The 12,601-nt window shown below is 33.8% G+C and overlaps 1 long non-coding RNA gene across 1 annotated transcript; it reads left to right on the top strand.

Moving 5' to 3' along the window:
• The first annotated feature begins 391 nt into the window (after positions 1-391).
• LOC101254560 (uncharacterized) lies at positions 392-7,346 on the top strand. The gene is made up of 3 exons (XR_183272.5): positions 392-1,051; positions 3,797-3,863; positions 7,073-7,346. It is a non-coding gene; the product is annotated as an uncharacterized lncRNA (long non-coding RNA).
• Positions 7,347-12,601: the final 5,255 nt, after the last annotated feature.

Here is a 12,601-nt window from a genome sequence, read left to right as displayed (position 1 = left end):
AACCTCTGCATTCATCTTTTAGACAGATTTCCTGCAAATAAAGATAAACTTACTTAAAAATTAATACAAAAAGACTTTTGGACAGCCTAAACTTTAGGAAAAAGCATTAAAAATACCGTGAAACCACGGTATATCAATTCCCTAAACCCATTTTAAAAAATAAAAATCATGTTGTCCCCTTTTGCTATCAGTAGCCACTTTTTAGTATTCCCAATCCTTAGAATTTTGGCAGCCCATCCATTTCGCTCTCCTCCCAAAATCAGCCCAAGACCAATTTTATTAAATAAATTATACAACATTACAATACCCAACAACGTCCAAACTGACTCAAAAACAATACCAACTGACCCTACATACGAAGCCCAAAATGACTCACCAACCCTGAAAACTCAACCTGAGTCTAGGAAACCCAAAATGGTCCCTGCGCCCGTCACCCTCCATTCACACGTGAGCGACGACCCAAATGGGAAGAGAGAACTTTTGTTTTCTTCCTTGGACGTCCCTATCATCGTACAGTTCCAGCAGCCATGGTAGCACGTTTTATCCTTTGGATCAAGATCGAGTTGCGTGGCACTTCAACGATGCTGAATTGATCAAAACCATCCATTTTCTTCCCCATTTTGGAATGGTTTCAGATTTCAGAGAAAAAGCTTTCTTCCTAAAATGGTGAAAGTTTTCACAGGTTTGAATTTCAAATGGGATTTCTCCTCATCCGAATCTTGATTTTTCCCATCTCTTTTGAAAGAACAAACCTACTATCCATTCTATATAATTTACTCATTATTTTATCTATAGAAGGGGGATTTTTTTAGAGAACGAGAAGAAAATACACAAAGCAGAGTAATAGAAACAGGCACAAGGATACTCTTAGAAAAAGGAAGACAATCAACTTTGGCCTGCTCCTCTGTTCTTTCTTTTGCTGGCGTGTCTCCCAGTTTATTTTTTTTAGACTCAAAAAGTTCGTTTGTTTCTCTTTGCTGCTATTTGAACTTGTGCTCGTGGGATAGAAGTCCTCTTCTGTTCATCATCCCAGAACGCTGTCTCAGAGAAGGTGAACTCTTCTTTACATTAAACCGTTTGATATATCATTTGGTTTTAGAAAGCATGAAGTCTCTGTCAATTCTTATTCTTCACTCTCGTTTGGTTTCTTCTCTCTGTAGTTTAATATTGTTAGAGTGTTAAAGGTTTCGTCTTGGTTTCAAATAGAACATTCTCCCGATTAAGTTTAAAGTATGTTATTCATCTAAGCTTACGATTTTGGGTTTGTTGATGTACTAAAATGTCTAGAATGCCAGCTTTCAAATATTTGTGTCCCAAATGATCTCATTTTCTTTCCTCTCATGTCTTTACTTGAGATCAAGTTACTAATCGTTATGATATGCTTGTTGTTTAGTTTTCAACCCTCTGTATGTGTTCATCCTCTCTGTATTATGTCGATAGAACTATAGAGTTAGCTTCGTATTAGGATTCATGTTTGGTTTAAAATAGTTTTTGCCCTTTGATGTTCCAAACGCTCCTAATTTGCAAGTGAAGTCAGTGGAATGTTGAGTTTTCTTGTTTGGATGTTCCAAATACTATTTTGTTGGAGTCAAGCGTTCTAAATCATTTGAAGTTCGATCCTTAATTGTGTCATTGTTGAGTGTTATTTGACTATGCATCTTATTTAAAGGAGTTTACTACCTAGCTGTAGTTTGTTAATGGTAAAAAATAGCTCATGTCGTCTCTTCTTTGGATACGGATTGCTTTCATCACTTTGCTTAGCATAATTCAATACTATTGTTTCTTGGCTAGGAAATGGTAAAGGTTTTGATCTAGTATTTTTTTATTTTTTCTTAAACACGTGGGGTTCTTTTTTTAGCAATGACTTGTGTTGAGTGTGTTTGAATCCAATGGTCATATTTTGAGTACAGATTTGTAGTTGCTTATTGTTGTTTCCTTAATCTGATAGATGTAGTCTCCTTAATTCATTACTTCCTCTCCCTTATTTCATTTGTAAAATTGGAGTTTTCTTTTTTTTTTTTTGATTAATTTCAACTTGAAATAATGTATATGTCTTTTGACAACATAGGTACAACAAGCCAAATACATGGAGCTTGCATTATTTTATTTTCTTACGTGTTTTGGCTGTGTTGTAATGATCTTAAAGTGTTTTTTCCATCACTAACTTTTCCTATTTCGTTCCTTTCTATGCATGAACTCCTCTCGAGTCCATTTTGGGACTCCCTCTTTCTCGTTGCATCTTTCGTTTGAACCACAAATGCTCTAACCATTATTCTCGAGTCATCCAAACCCCTCAAAACTGACGAACAAGTTGAAAACAGCAAATATGTTGCTGAGATTAACTTGCAGGTCTCCAAAAGCTTAGAAAGGGGCTGATAATGTTGCTTATACACTGATATATGGTCATAAGATATGACATATAGGTCCAAATTAGTACAGGTGCTTGAGAAGCTGAATTTGGGCGTATACACTGAGTATACAATCCAATAAAAAAAATTGAAATACAATCCGTATACGATGGTATACAATCAGAGTATAGGAAAATAGGCCCAAAGGCCAAAAAATGGCAGCAGCAGAATTTGGGCTAAAGGCCCAAATTTGACATTTCTTTCTTTTCTTATTTTTATCATGATGTTGGACTAAATATTATTTGATATTTGGTTCTAATTTAATTAATTTAAAATGATAGCCATTTCTCCTTCGTTATGGATATTCAAAATTTATATATATATTTTACTTAGTCCTTTTATACCCTTTATTTTCTATATTTTTATTTTGTTTAGTCTTGTTAACACTTTAAATCATTTCCTTTAAAAAAATTTCCTTCTAAATTTATTTTTCCCTTAGATCATAAAAAAGATATATAGTAATATTTGTAATAAAATAAATAAAAATTTGAATTTATTTAAGTTAGTTAAAATATGAACGGTCAACCACGAGTTACCGGACATTCTGACGGCCTAACACCTTCTCGGAATGTATATTAGAAATTCGAACCCTTTTCAATTGATTTTTATCTGTTTTAAATCTTTTAAAAAATAATTGTAAGTTTTCTTAATTTTTACTAATTAAATCAAGTGGAGACTATGTTAATTCGTAAATTGATTTCTCTTAACTCATAAGATTAATTGATTTTTCGAAACTTAGTCAATTTTTCTTTTACGAAATTTTTTTGGAAAACATATACATACATGTCTCAGTTTTCGTATGTTTAATTATCAGTAAATTAATTTTGCATTTTAAGTTTGCATGTCAGTATTTTGAGCTATCCAGTATTACATTAATTAAATCATAAATTTTTAAATACGTAATCAATCAGGAGTAACTTAATACCAAGTGGATTAGGGTTAGTCACCGTCATAGTCCCAGAACTACGTGCCCCGTTGATAAGTCCCAAGTATGGGCATTACACTTAGTGATCACAGCAATCATGCTTTTATATCTCTAGTAGGGTATATTGTGTCCTCTCGAATAGACGTATACATCGGACTCCACATTTAGCTCATATAGTTTGATGTTTATTATTAGTATCTCCCACAGTTCAGTCCAGCTTTTATTGTGTTGGCCATGTTATCAGTTACAATCAGATTTCAATCCCAACATGTTATAAACTTGGTCATTGCATTCCATTAGTTCATGTTATATATTCTCAATACACTATCATGCTTATCTTTTATCATTGCTCATATATATGCTTTGGTTCAGTTATGTTATTGTTCAGCTTTATTTTGTCTTGCATGATCAGTACCATTCAAATACTGACGCATAATTTGCGTGACATATTCTCCTGATGTAGGTTCAGGTTCTCAGCTTCCAGATCACTCAGAGATCAGTTCCCGATCTTCAGTTCAACAACACCAATGGTGAGTCCTCATTCTTTGAGAAAGAGTGAAATGATTATCTTCTTTTAGTTTAAGCTTTTGTGTCAGTTTTGTTAAATTTAGCTGGGTATGTCCCAAGACTTCTAGTCAGTTAGAGGCTATTTTAAGACATAGTTAGTTTTAACTTTAGTACTTGAGTTAGACTTTTCAGTTGTTGTTAAACTCTGAGTTTTCATTTATTCAGATTTAGTATGGGATATTCCCCATTATTTCGTATTATCTTATGATTAGCTTCCGCACAATAATTCTTTACTTCAGTTTAATTTAGTATGCTTATGATATGTTCACCAGGTTTAGTTTGGTGTCACTCGTGATCCTAGGTCCATGTACACATCCTAGAGGTAGCTTCGGGGTGTGACAAAAAAAGTGTTTGGAGAAACTTGACGTCGCTTGAAAACCCTAGATTTATCATCTTGGATATTTGATCTAAGGCTTGTAAGCATTAATGAAAGTAATATGGTTCATTAACATATTTTAGAACCTTATTCACGTGAAAAAGAGTTAGGGTTTAGGTTTAGAAGGGGTGGGAATAGTCTGGAACACCTCTCTTAAAATTTGGCAAAAACCTTATATAAGGTCATCTACAGTTTGTGGCTTGATATATGAATCGTGGATCTCATCCGTAGAATTCATACTGAAATTTTAAGACTCAAAGGTTTATTCTACTTGTCCAAACTACTACCAGTAGAAGTTTATCAGTTGTAGATAGGTCCATAAGAATTAAATCCACAATTTTTCTCTTAGTACTTTTTCCACGAGTGAACAATATGGGTCCTAGAAAGTTCTATGACCCCTTGAAGTTATTTGTAGGTCATTGACTCAAAAACCTCTGTTGTGGTAGTCCCTAGTAAAATGGTCATAATGTTTTATTTCTAACTTAAAATGAGAAAAACATGGTGGTGTTCTAAAAAGGACACATAGAACATTTGATAGGTCATGGGCTATATAATTCACTATGTCCTAAGAGAAATAATTGTTTAATTTTGATGTAACATCCCACATCTAGAAAAAATTTGAAAGTATTTATTTTAATAAAGAATAAGAAATATCTGAAAAATTGTTTAAGTTAGGAAAGTGAGTTTTGGTAATTTTCAAACGGTCATAACTTCTATCGCAGGATGATTTAGAGGTAGTTATTGATATGATTGGAGATCCCGTTAATATATCTTTCCAACGCCACCGAGTTTGCGCAATTTTAATATTGTATGAGTGAGTTATGCCTTTCGGAAGTTGGATTGTTGGATTAAGGAAAATCCAATGCGGATTTGGGAAGGAAAAGTTGTATTTTCCCTACATAATTTAATTAATTCATTTTTAGGGATTAATTGGGGTTAAAACTAAATTTAGTTCAGTTTGTAAAAATAAAAATTACTCTTAGGCTTGGAGAAGAGAGAAAAAGAAGAGAAAGATAGAGAGAAGTCAAGAATTGTCGAGAATGCCAAGCTTTGCGAATGGAATTAGTTGCGGTGATCCCTATAAAAGTATGTGAGATCTTTATTATTGGGTCAGTTCACTCACACACCTAACTTGTCTCAATTAAGTGATTGGGGAGTTGTTTACATGTTAATATGTGAAGTTCTTGAAGAACATTGTCAAATTCTTGTTGGTTGAGTTGTTGAATGCATAGTGTTGATTTGATTCATGTTTCTGGGTTTTTTTTCGAGTTAAATCTATTGGGTATTGAGGGTAATAATGATTCTTAAGTGTTTGGGGAAAGAACCATGGAACTTTAGAGGATTTAGAGATAAAAAACGAAGGAGAAAAGTCGAGAACACCTGGTTAAAGGGGTTGGGGCGCCGCACCTCCCATCGCCCAAAGGAAAATCGTTATTCGTAGGGACTTGGGGAATCACGCCATCCATAGAGCCCCAACTTGGCCTCTGAAATTTGGGGCATGGCTCCCCACGCCTCTAAGAGAGCCAAGGACGTCAATTCAACCCATTCTTTCCCCCACCTTTTCATACTAGTTCCTAAGTGATGTACCTATGTTTCTTAGTTGATTCCAACACTCTAACCTATATCATGAAATCATCAAAAAAATGAGACCATGAACCTTCAATTCATAATCCAATTCAAGGAAAGTTAAGATCAAAGTCATAGAAATTAAGAGTCAAGTCTTGAAGTTAAGAAGCAAGTCAAAGCCAAGTTCTTAAAAGTTTTCAAGGGTCTTTAGCAACACTTTAACTTTGTTTTAAGACTGAAGTTTCAAGTTATGTAACAAGTAAAGAGTTGAGTTCATTTCTCAAAAATATATAAGGGAACTAAGTATTCACTAAAAAATGTTTTAAGACTTAAGTTTGAAGCTAGGTAAAGAGTAAAGAGTTCAGTTCATTCTCAAAAGTTATACGAGAACTAAGTATTACCTAAGAGTTATAAACGTTTTTTTCACTTTATGATAAGAATAAACTAAGATTATTTTAGATTTCAGCAAGAAAACGAAACATTGATTCCAAGAGAGCTTATAAAGATAAGTGTTGAGCAATTATCTCCACCCAGCGTAGAAGTTGTTTTAAAAACACATGAGCTTAGGATATTTTTGGGAGTAGTATTGAGCACGGATATGAGGATGCGAGTTTATAATAACTCAAGTCTCAATAAACCATGTAGCTATCATGAGCATTAAAGGATTATACTTTTTAGATGATCACTTAAGTTAAGATAGTGAATCCACTAAGTTAAGTCCTATACCAATGGCAAGGTATAGGATGGTCCTCGATAGCGTGAAGTAAAACATTGTACCATCAGTTAGACTCATAATGATGGTTGTTAGTTAGAGAATCTCTCATAGAAGTTATATTACTTTAAATGAGTAAAGTTAAGTTTGCTTTATATATATATATATATATATATGTGTGTGTGTGTGTGTGTGTGTGTGTGTGTGTGTGTGTGTGTGTGTGTGTATATATATATATATGTATATATATATGTATATACACACACACACACACACATATATATATATACATATATACACACACACACACACACACACACACACACACATATATATATATATATATGTACATTACATGTGTTTTACAGCTTTATATTGAGTTGAGTATCCATGAGCTGAAAAAGACACGGTAAGTGTCCCTTCTTACTCATTTCAAGCTTAAGTCGTTTTAGAATTCCAACTCGCATACTCATATATTCATAGTGATGTCAGTTGGCCTACATCATCTTATAATGCAGACACATGTAACTAGGTTCAACATCTGGCAAACCGTTGATCGAGTGAGCAACTCAGAGTCAATTGGTGAGCCTCCCATCATTCTGGAGGATATCTTTATCATTCAATTATTGTTTTTAGTTTTCACTTGTTAGGATAATTGGGGGTCCTCCCCCAACATTCTTCTTTATTTTAGAGGCTTCATAGACTGATAGTATTAGTTTCTTTAATCTTTTCATTTCACTTGTAAATGATTAAGACTGAGTTGTCCTTTTGGCTAAGTATTACTTTTATGTATTTCTTGAGCTTTTTCTTGTGTTTAAGTCTTCCCCTAAGTAAGTAAGCTAGGCCAAGGGTCCGCTCAAGACCATACAACTCATTGATATCATCTAATTTTCATCAAGTTCTCACTTTGTTTATTTTCAAATATAACTTGATAGTAAATGTTCACACATTAGCAGTGAAATGCAACATAACTAGTTATAATTGCTCGGTACTTTTACATAATTGAACTAAATAGGATATTTTCGGATCATTGCTCAATTAAGATAGATTTGTTTTAAGATGGAATCAACGTGGGTGTCTCATGTCACTTTTAAGTATTTGGTACACATAATGTGGTGTAACTATTAGAAAACATTACTAAGAAAATTAAAAGATTACTGAGAATTCTAAGGAATGGTATTCAAATACCTTGGAGAATATCCTTCACAAAAGATATAATTACACCACATATGAGGTCGGAGTCAAACCCCACAAGAAATAATGTGTCAGTGATTGAAAAATAAAGAATTACAATGTATAAATTTGTATCTAAATGAAAAATACACAATTATTATATGAAGATGATTTTAGTAATAATCACAGATAGAGGCGAAAGTATTGTCAAGAAAGGAATCTATGCAATTATGAAATGGGAAGCTAATTGACATCAACATGATCCATTGCACATTAATCTCAAGCAAATTCACTCATATCTAAAATCGTATATGAATTGGAAACTCAATGATTCACCTACTTCTCCAAACGTAAGCAAATATATCTTATTTAATTCTCCTGAATCTAGTTAAGTAGCAATTATGATTAGTACAATTCTATGCATAGCATGGATTAACTATATCTAGCTATCATTTGATGTATCGGTTGTTACACCTCAAAAACTAAATTCTTCGGTATATCTACCACTAATAGGAGACGTAGAAATAGGACCATACATTTGATTTAAATTCAATTAACAAGACTACTGGCCAGTACTTCCAAAATATTTATACAACTGAGTTAAACTGAAGCTCTTTACCACTTCTTGCAAATTGTGTAAATGCCATCTCCCAAGAAAAAAAATCTAAACTTGGCAGGTCTCTAACTAGAGAGGAAGTTAAATCAGCTATGTTCTCCTTTCAACCCCTCAAATCACCGGGCCCGAATGGCCTCCACCCGCTATTCTTCCAGAAATTCTAGAATGAAACGGAATAAACAGTAGTCTCCACTTGTATGACCGCTTTTAGTACTAGCTCTATTTCCCCTCAATTAAACAAGACCTTCATTTGCCTTATACCAAAAATTAATAATCCTGAACAAATTACCCACTATAGGCATATTAGCCTTTGCAACACAATTTACAAAACCACCACTAATATTATTGTTAAAAGAATTAGGTTATTCCTAAATGATGTCATTAGTCTGAAACAATGGAGCTTCATCCAAGGTCGTAGAGCACTAGACAATGCTATTATTGTTTAGGAAGCTATATATTCTTTCCAAAAACCTAAAGGGAAATTTGGGAAAATACTTCTGAAAATCGATCTAGAAAAGGCCTTTGAGAGATTAAATGGTCCTTCATTCGGCAATATCTAACGATCTCAAACTCTCCAAATAATATTGCCAAACTTATCATGTCTTGTATAATATCTTCCTTCGTATCAATCCTAATAAATGGAACTCTGATTAGTTTGTTCCGACCATCTTGAAGAATAAGGCAAGGAGACCCCCTCTCACCCTACATTATTATAATCTTTATGAAATCTTCCTTGAGACTCATACACTTCGCCATCCAAGAAAGCATTTGGCAACCTGTTAGGATAGGTAGAATAGGAGTTCCTATATTTCACCTCCTCTTTGGGAATGACATTATTTTTCTTGCCAAAGCTGGCTCCATAAATGCGTCCTCGATAATCCACAACTTTAATGCTCTTTCAAACCAATGAGGGAAAAAATCAATTTCAACAAATCCACCATCATTTTTTCATCAAATGTTACACCATGCGAGAAATGAATTATCCACTATGATGAATATCCGCCAATCAGAAAACATAGGTAAATACCTAGGCCTAACGATTGCAAACCATCATCCGAAAATCCAAGACTTTCAATACACCATAGACAACCTAAATAAAAAACTTAGTGGGTAGACACTAGGATTCCTTTCCATAGAAGGAAGAACTACCCTCATTAAAGCAGTCCTAGCCTCAATTCCAACTTATGAAATGCAATGCAACTTAATACCCCAAGCTACTATTATCGTATAGACCGCATCCAGAGAAACTTCCTTTGGGGTCAACACCAGAAAAGAAGAAGCTCCACTTAGTAAATTGGGACACGTGCACCACTGTGAAGAACCAAGTTGGTCTAGGACTCTAAAACACAAGTGGTATTAATTTCTCACTTCTAGCTAGCTTGCACTAAAGATGTTTAGATAACAAAGACAATTTGTAGGTTAAAGCTCTTTCAAAAAGTTATAGCAATAGGAGAAACAATACCTATACTAGAAAATTTCACGCCTATGACTCATATATTTGGTAAAGCCTTACTAAATCCTACCAACTATTCCAAAGGTATATCTTGGAACATAGGGGACGGATAAAAAATCTTTGGAATGAAAGATGGATTGAAGGGACTCACACTTTGTGAGAAACTATCAATGGACCCCTAAATAAATCTGTTACAGAACTTGTAGTGATGGATGTAAAGAGAAATGATTGGTATTTATCCAGAATCTCCTTCGAGCTCCCTTCCCATATAAGATCTTGCATCCATACTTATACTCAACTTTATATGCCCAAAAAAGATGATTTTGGAATCTTAGTAGTAGTGGTAAATTCAGTGCAAGTAGTTCCTATAAACGTTTCCTAGGCGCTAATAAAAAAGACCATATTCAAACTCTTGTGAACTTGACTTGGATTTGGAAACTCAAGTCTCTTAACAATATAAAATTCTTTATGTGGCTCCTCACTATCAATAAACTCCGTATGTAAAACACCAAAAAAAATTTGAACTAAGACTCGAACCATCCTGCGTAGTAAATAACCTTTTTCCAAGAAAGTTAAAATTTCTTTAGTATTAAGTTCAGGTCACTAGATGTAGCACCTTGAGTTCTAAAAAAATTGGAAATAACAAAAAATTGAAATTTGAAGAATTAAGCTAAGTATGAGTTTTGGGTTAACTTAAAACAACCATAACTCCTAGAAAAAAATGAGTTGGGTGAGCTACAAGATACTTTAGGAAAGATCATTGAATTATCTTTATCTAGTTTTCTAAGTTTTGAGTTCGGATGAGTGAGATATGTTTTTTTGAAGTTATGTTGTCTAGTTAAGGAAAGTTAGCCGAAAATAGTAAGGGGTATTTTGGTTTTTCCCTAACCCAATCAGATTTAATTCATTTTTATTAATATTTTAGGGGTATTATCCTATTAGGTTCATTTCAGTAATCTCAATATACGCCTAGGGTTTTAGTTGAGATTTCAAGTAGAGAAAGAGGAGATAATAAACCGTTCGTCGAGTTTCTTGTGTCTTGTTGAGGATTTTCTCCATGGTTTTGACCCCTAGAGGTATGTAAGCTTTCATAGTGGTGGGTTAGTTCACCCACATTCCAAACATATTATTTTCAGCATAATTCATTCTCAAAAAGTTAGGATTTAAGTTCTTGAGGTTCATTATAAATCTTGTCATGTAGGGGTTTTGATGATTTCTTGAGATGAAAGTGATTGTTTAGAGTGTTTTTAATGTATTAGTGTGTACTTAGGTTGGATAATTTAATATAATTAAAACTTGAGAAAAAATTCGATCAAAAGTGATGTAGGTAGGATCAGAAAACGAGAGGCGGAATTCATCGAACTTTGCCTCAAGAGAGGCTGGCGCGGAACAAGTAGACATTGTACATGCATTGCACAAGTAGACTTTGAGTGGGTAATGGTATATCTTTTATGATATTATGATTATATTTCACTTGTTTTAAACTGCTTTATATTGAAAAGAGTTCAGTTAAGTATCATGAGTTGAGTATTACGAGTTGAGTACCTTAAGTTGAGTATCTTGAGTTTATTTGTGCTTTATTGAATCGAGTATCATATATTTAAAGTTGAGTATCTAATCTTTGAGTTGATTATCTAATCTTTGAGTTGAGTATCTTATCCTTGAGTTGATTAAGTTTGAAAAGAGGTACTTATGTTTATATGCTCATACATTCTACGTACTGAGCTATTTGACCTGCATCTTCTCGCTATTGAGACACGGGTATTAAGGATCTTCAACACGAGCTTTGCTGATGCATTCGAGAGTTCGAGTTAGCTATGGTGAGCCTCCTTACTTATGGAGGATTTCATATACCTTTCAGTTATATTAGTTGTTAGGATGTCGTGGGTCTTGTCCCGACTTCCATATTTATCAGCCAAAGACTTCATATATAGTCAGTGTTGTTGAGAAGTTTGCATCATTTATTTTATTAAATGTTTCAAAGACTTAAGTTGTCTATTTGTGGCGGATTGAATATAATTATTTTTATTCAGAGTTTTTATTTGAGTTAAAGTTTTGTATTTCAGTTTCAAAAATTTTATTCTGTTTTAAGCTTTTGTAAGCTTGAGTTAGTCTTCTGCTTGTAGTCAGCCAGGATGAAAGTTTGCTTTGGGACCAGCAATGGCTCTTGATTGTTGGCCACATCCAGGGTTTAGCCTTTGGTCATGACACTTTACCTCCTCCGTGCTTTTCTATAGAAATATTACTAATAATAAAAATTGTATATCTTGTTCAAATATAGAAGAAATTGTGTCACATTTTTTCCAACTTCCCTGTCTCTTGTAACATGTGGGGGAAATTTTCTATAACTTTAGACAACAATGATTTTTATAGCAGCATCTTCAGGTTGTGCAACTCCACAACTCTTACCACAACCTAGAACAATCACTTTGTTAGGATCGAATTCACGCACACACACTAGATGAATGAAGAACACAAGAACTTTCAAGAGAAAGAGATGAGAAATCTAGAGAGAGAGAGAGAGAGAAAACCCAATATTTCGTGGTAAAACCCCATGAGTAAACTTTCACGGCGGTGAGGTATATTTATATTAATAAATCAGAGTATTTTTGGTTACAAAGAATAAATAGGAAAACCTAAAATAGAGAATAAATAGGAAAGCCTAAAATAGAGAATAAATAGAAAAACAAAATTAATCAGGCTCCACTACCTAACAATTCTCCCACTTGGAGACTGACTCAGTCATCCAAATAATACATTCTCAAAAAAAATCTCTTCATCATCAACATCTTTACCGCACCGCAA

The sequence above is a fragment of the Solanum lycopersicum genome, chromosome 11 (genome assembly GCF_036512215.1).
Source record: "Solanum lycopersicum chromosome 11, SLM_r2.1".
Taxonomy (NCBI): Eukaryota; Viridiplantae; Streptophyta; class Magnoliopsida; order Solanales; family Solanaceae; genus Solanum; species Solanum lycopersicum.
This window is presented reverse-complemented; position numbering and strand designations above follow the sequence as displayed.